Source organism: Petaurus breviceps, unplaced genomic scaffold (assembly GCF_028583685.1).
Source record: "Petaurus breviceps papuanus isolate PSGF00001 unplaced genomic scaffold, PetGlider_PUasm1.0 90294, whole genome shotgun sequence".
In the NCBI taxonomy this organism is placed as follows: Eukaryota; Metazoa; Chordata; class Mammalia; order Diprotodontia; family Petauridae; genus Petaurus; species Petaurus breviceps.
This window is the reverse complement of record NW_027187208.1, coordinates 241,175-249,695: the sequence shown is the minus strand read 5'-3', so window position 1 is coordinate 249,695 and position 8,521 is coordinate 241,175. Positions and strand designations below refer to the sequence as shown.

At 37.1% G+C, this 8,521-nt stretch overlaps 1 pseudogene; it reads right to left on the bottom strand.

Moving 5' to 3' along the window:
• Positions 1–212: 212 nt before the first annotated feature.
• On the bottom strand, positions 213–1,402 carry LOC138176907 (BH3-interacting domain death agonist pseudogene; annotated as a pseudogene).
• Between the last annotated feature and the right edge of the window lie 7,119 nt (positions 1,403–8,521).

Genomic DNA, 8,521 nt, shown 5'->3' with positions numbered 1-8,521 from the left:
GAGGTCACATAGAGTCAGACACAACTGAAATGACTGAACAACAACAAATTGACTGATTTGATCTTGCTATCCAAGGGATTCTCTAAAATCTCTAGCACCACAATTTGAAAATGTCAATTCTGTGGTGCTTAGCTTTCCTTATAGTCCAACTCTCACAGCCATATGTTACTACTATTTATAAGGACCTTTGTTGGCAAGGAGATGTCTCTGCTTTTTTTTCTATATCATATCTTTATTCTTAAAACATAACATCTAAAAATATTTGCTTTTCCTGTTCCATCAGACACTGAACTGCTTTCCCAAAAGCAGGTTTTAAATAGTTCAGATATTTGGGTAAAGGGCCTTTTCAAGGTAATCCATTCAGTCCATGTCATATCTAGTTAAGTTCCTTATAAGGAGGTTCTGGTTAATGTAATCTACAGTGATGTAAAAGATGCTTCAGAACAAGTATGGAGCATGGGTCATAACTTTTTTAGCCAACAGCATTGTTAGCAATAGTTTAGATTTCTCCTGTCCCAGGTCCTGAGGAACTGTATTTGCATCATTTGTTCCACAGTAGCAGCCAAGGATCTTCTCTTGTCCTCACCTGGCAGATTCACATTCCTGAACTTCTCGATCAAGTCATTCACCAAGTTGGTTTGGATGCTATTTTCTATTTTGTTTGTAGTCTGAGCAAGCTGTATTGCTATTTACCGGATTATCTCTTCTTGGCTTTCTGAATCTAGCCCCTCTGCTCTGGAGATCTCAAAATAGCACCAATCGCCATCTGTCTGCAGCTCATATTCTTCCTCAGGATGACCACCCTACAAGACTACTCTGAGTCAGCTCACTACCCAGCTCCTTCAGCTCCATTTGGAAAAGATCATTACTGCAACATTGTAGGAAGTTGTACAGCAGCAAACTGGTCTGTTGATTGTCCTGATCCATCGCAGAGTCACTTCTGGACAATGGTGCTTCAGTGGAGCCCTCAGTGTAGCCTCCCAGATGTCAGAATAGCAGCCAATTATTGATCTATAACTATCCCAACTTGTTTGCTGGTCCTACTTGTCTTTGGTGATGTCTTTTCACCAGCAATTCATTCTTTCTGATATCCTTTTTATATACAACATATGTTCTTCTATTGCTATTTTGGTCATTGCTTGAATTGTCAAAATCCTGGGGATAAGGGAGTTAACAGTTGCACGGGAGCAGCAGGAGGTTCTAAATGGCTAAAGTCTGTCTTTGTTTTTTAAAAAGCAGCTATCCAGATTTGCCATAATTTTACTTTAAAGGAGCAAACATCTTTTAATTTCATGGTTATAGTTGCTGTCTGCAGTGATCTTTGAGCCCAAGGATATAAGATCTGACACTGCTTCCATTTCTTCCTGTGATGAGACCAATTGCCTTGATTGGTCTGATGGTCCTACTTTCTTCAATTTAAGTCTGAATTTTGCAATAAGAAGCTCATGATCTGAACCATAATCAGCACCAGGTATTATTTTAACTGACTGTGTAGAGCTTCTCCACCTTTGGTTGCAAAAAATGCAGTTAGTCAAATTTTGACATTAATCATCTGGTGATGTTCAGGTGTAGTCACTTTTTTGGTTGTTGAAAGAGAGTGTTTACTATGACCAGCAAGTTATCTTGACAAAACTCCATTAGTCTCTGCCCTGTTTCATTTTGTACTCAAAGACCAAACTTGCCTATTATTCCAATTATCAGAAACTATAATATTTTTTCTCACTCTTTTATTGACTTTGAGGGCTAGTCCATTTCTTCTAAGGGATTCTTGCCCACAGAGCTGTATGTAAAGATCACCTGAATTAAATTCACCCACTCCTCTCCATTAAGCTCACTGACACCCAAGATGTTGATGTTTAAACTTTCCATCTCCTGTTTGACTATGTCCAGTTCACATTGGTTCACAGATCTTATATTCCAGGTTCCTATGCAATCTTTTAGTATTGGACTTTACTTTCATCATTGGATACACTCAGAGCTGAGCTTCCTTTCAATTTTGGCCCAGCAACTTCATTCTTTCTGGAGCTATTTGAAGCTGTCCTCTGCTGTTCCCCGTTAACCTGTTGGATACCTTCCAATCTGAGGGGCTCATCTTCAGATGTCATATCTATTATCATTTTAATACTGTCTATGAGGTTTTCTTGGCAAAGATAATGGAGTGGTTTTCCATTTCCTTCACTAGTGGATCACCTTTTGTCAGAACTGTCCACTATGACCTATAACCCTAATCAACTTAACTCAGTTTCACTGAGCTATACCCCTCCATGGAAAAAAATAAATAAAAATCCAGGAGGGGGCCTGGCAATAGCAAGTGCTTAATAGATCTTTGTTAACTAAGATTGTCAACCTAGGATTTATATTCTTTTAGTCTGATCAGTAAAGTTTTTTAAAATGAATTTTACTTGAGTACCTTTTATGTTAGTCCTATTTGCCCCAACAGCTATAGGAATTGCCACAATCTCCACTCAGACTTCACCATCTGCCAAAGTCTATATGGTGTATCACAGGAAAGCCTATAGGTAAAACCTGATGTCATTCATGTGGAGCTCTTCCCCCAAAGCAGAGTCTAATTATATCAAAAGCAGGCAGATATAAGGAATACAGGATTGTGAGGAGGGTGCATACACCCAGGCACTATGTTAAGAGCTGAGGATAAAAAGAAAGGCAATGAAACCAACCCAAAACCAACCAAAGTCCATGCCCTTAAGGAGCTAAGACAGCAATGGAGAAGGGGCGATGTGCCAACAATAACATAAAACAAGATAAATTAGGGATAACCGTGGAGGAAAGGCGCCAATCTTAGGGGGGTCCAGAAAGGCTTCTTACTGAAGGTGGTCTTTTAGCTGAAACATAAATGAATCCAGTGAACCCAGAAAGTGGAGATAAGGAGAGAAAATTCCAAGCTTGGGGGATAGTGAAGATGCATGGAGGCAAGAGACAGAATGTAATTTTCAAATAATGACAAGGAAGCCAGTGCCACTGGGCTTTAGAGTATATAGAGGTGAGTAGGGTATAAGGAGACTAGAAAGGTAGGAGGGTGATGGATTATGAAGGGCTTTGAATGTTGCAAAGGATTCTATATTTGTTCCTGGAGAAAATAGGGAGCCACTAGATTTTACTAATTGAACAGTGATATAGTCAGAACGGCATTTTAGGAAGATCAATTTGACATCTATGAAGAATTCAGATAAAGGTTGGAATATTTGTATTAACCAATATAGTGAAATAAGCAGAATTAAGAAAGCAGTATACATAAAGACAATAATACAAAGGAATACATAATAGAAAGAAATGGATAATTGAAATTAGAATTATGTGTTTCTATTTTATATTGTTTTGGGAAGGATTGTTTCAAATGCTTCTCTTGTATTAAGAATCCATAGACTCAACAAATGATCCTTACGCTTTCAGAGTATTACATTTTGGCTTGTCTGTATCCCAAAGAGATTTTAAAAAAATGGAAAAGGACTTATATGTTTAAAAATATTTATTGCAGCTATTTTAGTGCTAACAAAGATTTTCTTAATTGTGCAACGGTTGAAAAGTGGACCAAAAATTCAAGTGGGAAATGTTTGAAAAAATTGTGGTATATCATTGTGATGGAACACTATTGCATTATAAGAAATGATGAGCAGGATATAGTGAGGAAAAAAAAAGACCTACATGAACTGATGCAAAGTGAAGTGAGCAAACCCAGGAGAACTGTGTACAGTATATCAGCAATATTGTATGATCAGCTACAAATGACTTAGCTCCTCTAAGCAATATAGTGCTCTGAGACAATTTCTAAGAACTTATGATGAAAATTGCTATTCATAGCCAGAGAAGAACTAATGAACTCTGAATGCCATAAGAAGCATATTTTAAAACTTTTTTCTGGTTTTTCTTTTTTTTTGTCTGTATTTTTTTCACAGCATGACTAATATGAAAATATATTTTGCATGATTGCACATGTATAACCTAGTTGAAATTGCTTGTCTTCTTAATGAGAGAGGAGGGAAGTAAGTGAAGGAGAGAACTTGGAATTCTAAGTATTTTTAAAATTTTTAAAAAATTTTTTAAATTAAATTTTGTTTACTTTTAGTTTACATCAATCATTTCCATAAGATTTTGAGTTACATTTTTTTCTCCCTGTCTTTCCCCTACCCACCACCCTAACATAGCGAACACACTACCGGTATATACCTCCTCCCCCCAATTTGCTCTCTTCTATATCCTCCCCCATCCCCACTCCAACCTTCCAGTCGGGCAAGATGGATCTCTATACCCCAGTGCCTGTATATCTTATTTCCCAGTTGCATGTTAAAACACACACACACACACACGTGTGTGTATTTTTTAAAATTTGATTTAAAACTTTGAATTCCAAATTCTTTCCTTTCCTCCCTTGTCACCCATCCTTATTGGGAATATAGGCAATTCAATATAGGTTGTACATGTGTAGCTACACAAAACATTTCCATAGTGTATATACTGTGAAAGACTGACTGTATTTCCCTCCATCCTATTCCATTCCCCTACTTGTTCTATTCTCTACTTTGATCCTGTCCCTTTTCAAAAGTGTGTGCTTCCAACTTTCTTCCCCCACAACCTGCCCTCCCCTCCATCATCCCTCCTTTCATCTCCTTCCCCCCTTCTCTCTGGCAGGGTGAGATACCCTATTTAGTGGGTATGTCATTTCCCCCCCTAAGCCAAATTCAACGAGAGTAAGGTTGTCCCTTCCCTTTTGCCTTTCTGTTCTTCTCCTTCATGGTAACAGTTTTCCCTTACCTCATCCATATGAGATAATCACCCCATTCTGTCTATCCCCATCTATTCTCATTATATTCCTCTCTCACCTCTCAATTTCACCATTTAAGTATCATCCCTTCCTATTCAATTGGTCCTGTACCCTCTGTCTATGTATACATGTACACATATATACACACACACATGAATTCATATGCTCATATATCCTTCTATATAGGTATATATACATACATATACATTTATATTCTCTTCAACTATATTCATACTGAGAAAAGTTTCAAAGGTTATACTTATAATTTTTCCATGAAGGAATATAAATAGTTCAACTTTGATAAGTTCCTTATGATTTCTTTTCCCTGTTTACCTTCTCATGATTCTCTTGCTTCTTGTATCTGAATGTCAAATTTTCTTTTCAACTCTGGTTTTTTCATCAAGAATGTTTGAAAGTCCTCTATTTCATTGAATGACCATGTTTTCTCCTGAAAAACTATACTCAATTTTGCTGGGTAGGTGATTATTGGTTTTAATAGCAACTCCTTTGATCTCCAGAATATCATATTCCAAGCCCTTCAATCCCTCAATATAAAAGCTGCCAGGTCTTTTGTTATCCTGATTGTGTTTCCACAATATTCAAATTGTTTCTTCTTGGCTGCTTGTAATATTTTCTCCTTCATCTGGGAACTCCGGAACTATAATATTCATAGGAATTTTCTTTTTGGGATCTTTTTCAAGAGGTGATTGGTGGAATATTTCAACCTCTTTTTTTCCCTATGGTTCTAAACCATCAGGGAATTTTTCCTTGAGAATTTCTTGAAGGATGATTTCTAGGTTCTTTTTCTGATCATGGCTTTCAGGTAGTCCAATAATTTTTAAATTGTGTCTCCTGGATCTATTTTCTAGGAAAGTGGTTTTTCCATTGAGATATTTCACATTGCCTTCTATTTTTTTTTCATTTGTTTGGATCTTGATTTCTAATAAAGGCACTAACTTCCATTTGCTCCGTTCTATTTCTGAAGGAATTATTCTCTTCAGTGAGCTTTTGACATTCTTTTTCCTTTTGGCCATATCAGGCTTTTAAGGCATTCTTTTTCTCATTGGCTTTTTGAGCCTCTTTTACCATTGGAGTTAGTTTATTTTTTAAGTTGTCATTTTCTTCAGTCAGGTTGTTGACTCTCTTTTCATGATTTTCTTGCATCCTTCTCATTTATCTTCTCAATTTTTCCTCCACTTCTCTTATTAGGTTTTAAAAATCCTTCTTAAGCTCCTCTATGGCCTTTAACTGGTTCGTATTTTTCTTGGAAGCTTTTGGTGCAGAAGTTCTGATTTTGTTGTCTTTCTTCCATTCCATGCTTTGATCCTTTTTGTCCCCCCAAAAAGGAATCCAAAGTTGGATTGCTGTGCCTGCTTTGCTTCCTGTGCTTGCTCATGTTGACACTCAATTACTTGACTTTGGAGCTTTTTGCCACAGCAGAACTCTGCCTCTGGAAAGGAGAGCTTTGTTCCAAATTGCTGGGGTTTTCTCAGGTGCCAGAGCTATTAGTTGGCTGTCCTCTTTGAAGCCTCCACATGCTCTGGCTCACTGGTTACCCACCCCACGACCTCCACCTTAGGCAGCAATCCAGATCCAAGCAGGTTAAAGCAAGACCGATTACCCCTCTGAATGGTTCCTAGATCCCTATACAATCTGCAGGCCAGGAGTTCTGAAGCAGCCACTTCTTCTTCTGGGGTAGAGGCCAGACCACACTCCTGGACTCCCTGTTCCCAAAGTCTAAACTGACCTCTTACTCTGTCTTTACCATCTTTGGGTTTATAATTATGGAAACCACCACAGCTGTTGGTGATCTACTCTCCAGATGTACCTCTAGCAGTGGTTGGTTGGGCCACCCTGCGGCTGAAACCATGGCTCACGCAGGGCTGGGCTCTGCTCCCAGTGGACTGCAATGAACCCTTTCTGTCTACCTGCTGGGCTGTCTTCAGTGGGAGGTTTGTTTCTTTCTGTCATTTTGTGGGTTCTGTAGCCCTAAAGTTTGTTTAGAGTCTGTAAACGGTGGTTATGGGGGGAGCACAATGAGTTTTCCTGCTTCTATACTGCCATCTTGAAAATAAAATATATTTAAAAGTGTTGAAACAGATAAACAACTAAAAGAAATAATATAAAGAAACTGAAAAAAGGGTTCTCAGTTGATGCTATCACTAGAGATACTGCTTCCAAATAATGTCGTTTTTCAATGAGATAGAAGTGAATCCAGGTCAGTCTAGTTCATGAACCTGAGCCTCTTATCTGGTCACAAAGGAAGCAAGTAAAGATTCGCATGTGAACAGCAGAGGCTTCAATTCAGGAACAATGTTTTTCATAGATTAGAATAGAAGTTTAAGCCTTGCCATAGTGGCCAAAAAATAGGCCGAAACCCTAAAGATTATTTAAGAGAAAGACCAATCTCTTTTACTCCTCCTCAATAATAAGGGAAAGAAGAACTCTATCAGAACCCTGAAGAATGTCTTCCCCAATAATAACTTCCTCTTACCTATAGTAAAGCAATTAGTTACACAGTGCAAAGATTTAAAATCAACTATTCCTAAACTTGTAATCATGAGTGAATTGGAAAGAGTTTACTTTGAGGAAAATTTCTCTTGGAGGTTATTCTAGACTCATTTTTACCCTACATCGATAGCATTGCTTGTGACTGTGAAAAAGTTTCACCTTTCTCCACAGTTATTTGTATGTATTAAATAAAAAGGAAAGGAAGAAGATGGAGATTAGTAGAAATATAAATGGGAGGAGAAATAGTGATTTACACTGAGGAGCACAAGGGTGAAAACCTGAGAATAAATTCTAAAAGGTAGAGTATATAATTCCTTAACATCTCATTAACATATGAGGTCCTAAATAGCATACCTAGTGTTTTTTTTTTAATATATATATTTTTTTCTGTAATACTAACATCAAGGTAAGGCTTTACCTGTATAACTTTAGAGTCAGACATGATCCTGGGGAGAAAGAGTTTGAGTGGCAACCTGAAAATTCATAGTATTCATAGTTTGAAGGGAAAGGGTATCCCAGAATTAATTCTAAGCCATAATCCTTTCAACATTGTCCTCAAGGAATAGCTATTTAGCACATACCTAGGAAAAGTCAGGTTTGACTAATGACCAGTCAAATCTATCTATCTATCTATCTATCTATCTATCTATCTATCTATCTATCTATCTATCTGTGTATGTACACACACATATACACACACATAAAGATATGCACACACATATATACATATATATTATTTCTTTTGTTAAATATTTCCTGATTACATGTAACAAATTTAAATAATCATTTTTTTAAAAATTTGAGTCCCAAATTCTCTCTCTCTTGCCATTCTCCTCTCCTTGAGAAACCAAGCAATTTTTGTTTATACATGTGATGTTATACAAAGCATATTTCCATATTAGCCATGTTGGAAAAGAAAACATCAACAAAGAAAATAATAAAATGAACGAATTTTTTTAAAAGTGTGCTTCACTTTGCTCATCAGTTCTCTCTCTGGAGACAGATAGCATTTTTCATTATGGGTCCTTTGGAATTGTCTTGGATCATTTTCTTGATAAGAGTAGTTATGTCTTTCATCATTGATCTTCCTTACAATATTGTTGTTGTATAAACAATCCTGGTTCTGCTCCACTTCATGAGTTCACATAAGTCTTCTCAGGTTTTTCTGCTCATCATTTCTTACAGCACAATAGTATTGCATTACAATCATATACCTTACCTTGCTCAGTC